A 2,582-nucleotide genomic window follows, 5' to 3' on the forward strand; every position below is an offset into this window, starting at 1 on the left:
CATATAGGTATTAAATTAAAAATTTAGGTCTTTAGGCACAACAGCCAGATTTCCAGCACATAGTAACCATATGTGGCAGTTGGCTACCTTATTAGATGGTGTAGGTGTAGAACATTTTCATTATTGCAGAAAGGTCTGTTGGACGGTACTGCCCCCAGAGAGAGTACAGCAAAATATGAGGACCCAGGATGAAGTCTTAAGGAATAAGACTCAATATTTAGGGAATCAGACGGGTGGAAGCACCAGGAATACATGCTAAGAAAGAGCAATCAGGGACTTCCCTGATGGTCCAGTGGCTAAGACTCTGCTCCCCCAATGCAGGGGGCCCAGGTTCAATCCCTGGCCAGGGAACTAGATCCCATGTGCTGCGACTAAGAGTTTGCATGCTGCAATGGACCTGGCACCTCCAAGTAAATAGGTACTTAAAAGAAAAGGGCAGTTAGTGAGCAATTGGCAACATCACCTGTGGATACTTTATGCAAGCAGCAGCTGAAATAAGGTTGACTTTCCAACTAGGACTGCAGAGATTGTTAAAATCCTAAATATTCAAAAGCTCCCAGAGTGAAGTTGACACATACTGTTAGATGAAGTCAGTACCTTAAACTGGAGGAGAGAGAGAATGGAGAGGAATAAGAACCCATGGAAATGGAACAGTTTGGACTTCCAGAAGAGCATCACGGGAGTTGATGAACCCTAGTAACTCAAAGATAGAAATGTAAGTAGGCAGAGCCATGGAACGACAAGACAGATTTTAGAAGCGTCACAATGAGAGAATGAGCAAAACATGGCAAAAGATAGGTGTTGCAGGAGGATTAAGAAATAGTGGAGATAGATGGCCCCTACCGAGAGAATTCCTAACTGGTCTTTTCCTTACCCGAGGCCCAGAGACAAGCTCTTGGAAACCCTGAGCGAATATCAAAGTTTCCATAGTCTGCGATGAAGGATTTGTACCGTGGAAGACCCTTCAATTTGTAGTGACACTGCACACATCTCAAAGTCAGAAGTGGGATAAAATTAATACGGTTGTCCCTTGGTATCCACGGGGGATTGATTCCAGGACACCTCCCACCAAGAGACACAAAAATCCACATAGTTTAAGTCCCTTACATATAATGTCATGGGGGACTTCCCTGGTGGTCCAGTGATTAGGAGTCCCACTGCAGGGGACACAGGTTTGATCCCTAGTCAGGAAATTAAGATCCCACAAGCCAAGTGGCACGGCTGATAAAGTGAAAGAAAATACCATGGTTTTGCATATGATTTATGCGCTGCAAACTCAAGTTTTGTTTGGGGAAAGTTGTAAAATTTTTTTTTTTTTTTGATCCACCATTGGTTGAATTCACAGATATAAGACTGTACTCAGTTCTTAAATTTTGGAGAAATAGAAGGGTTTATCTTTTAAAATTGATGATAATTTCTAATAAATTGCAATTAGCAAATATTAAAAACAGTCATTGATTATGGTACAATTTTGTCCTCAAAAATTTCAAAACTAGGACTGGAAAGTGAGGAAATGGAGAAATAGTGAATAGATTTTTTTTTCTCACACAGTGAAAATTAGCTGGCCTGCCAGGAGTCTCTTGGCAGAATGAATAATTAAATCCCTCCTGTTTTGCCACCCAGAGCTAGTGACAAAGATGCCTGTGTGAGAAGCTGCTCAGTTGCAAATGTTCATGTGTTCTCAGTCGTGTCCGACTTCTTTGCAACCCTGTGGACTGTGGCCCTCCAGGCTCCTCTGTCCATGGAATTTTCCAGGCAAGAATACTGGAGTGGGTTGCCTATTCCTGCTCTAGGGGATCTTCCCGATGTAGGGATCGAATCCGTGTCTCTATGTCTCCTGCATTTGCAGGTGGATTCTTTACCACTGAGCCGACCGGGAAGCCCAAGTGTAAATCAGTATCTGCAATTCTGAGCACGTCTTGTGGTTTCTCAGCCAGGGTTCTGTAACGTTCACCTTTTATTCGGCTCCCAGCATCCATTCGCCTTTTCTCTGGGAACAGTAACCCAAATGTTTTAGGGGTAAGTATCCTTTCTCATCCTCTCGGCTCAGCTCTGTCTCCACCTTCAGCTTCACGAGTGGATCCTGTTTGGCTTAAGTCCATCAACCTGCCTATCCCCTTGGCTACAGAGCCACTGAGATCTGAAGAGATATTTACCGGGCTTTCTGAAAGAGAGAGGCTTTTCTTTTTGAGAACAACCACTGGAGATGTTCTCTATCCTCCTTTGTAGGATATGTAGGGAGAAGGTACAAGGCCTGGAATCGTATCCACAGCTGTTCTGTTGGGGTGGGGGAAGTCTGGGCTTCCCGGGTCCAGCATATGGATCATGAGAATGAGGCTAATACTAAGAATACAGTGGTGAAATAGACCCCGGGTCCCTGGTGACATCAGTTGAGCCACTAGCCCAAGCTTACCTGACATAGACCTACCTCTCAACTTATTCCGTGAGCCCATAAACATCTTTAGTTAAAGTACATAGATTTGGGTTTTCTATCATTTGAAAATTAATCATGCTGATCCTGGCTTATATTTGAAGGCACTGTTTTCTTGGACAGCACCTTAATATCATATTTTCTCTTCGTT

General features: G+C 43.5%; 1 non-coding gene across 1 annotated transcript; it reads left to right on the top strand.

Annotated features, from left to right (window-relative positions):
* Positions 1 to 278: 278 nt before the first annotated feature.
* TRNAG-CCC (transfer RNA glycine (anticodon CCC)) lies at positions 279 to 351 on the top strand. Its single transcript has one exon. It is a non-coding gene; the product is annotated as a tRNA-Gly (tRNA).
* Positions 352 to 2,582: the final 2,231 nt, after the last annotated feature.

The sequence above is a fragment of the Bos mutus genome, chromosome 22 (genome assembly GCF_027580195.1).
Source record: "Bos mutus isolate GX-2022 chromosome 22, NWIPB_WYAK_1.1, whole genome shotgun sequence".
NCBI classification, from domain to species: Eukaryota; Metazoa; Chordata; class Mammalia; order Artiodactyla; family Bovidae; genus Bos; species Bos mutus.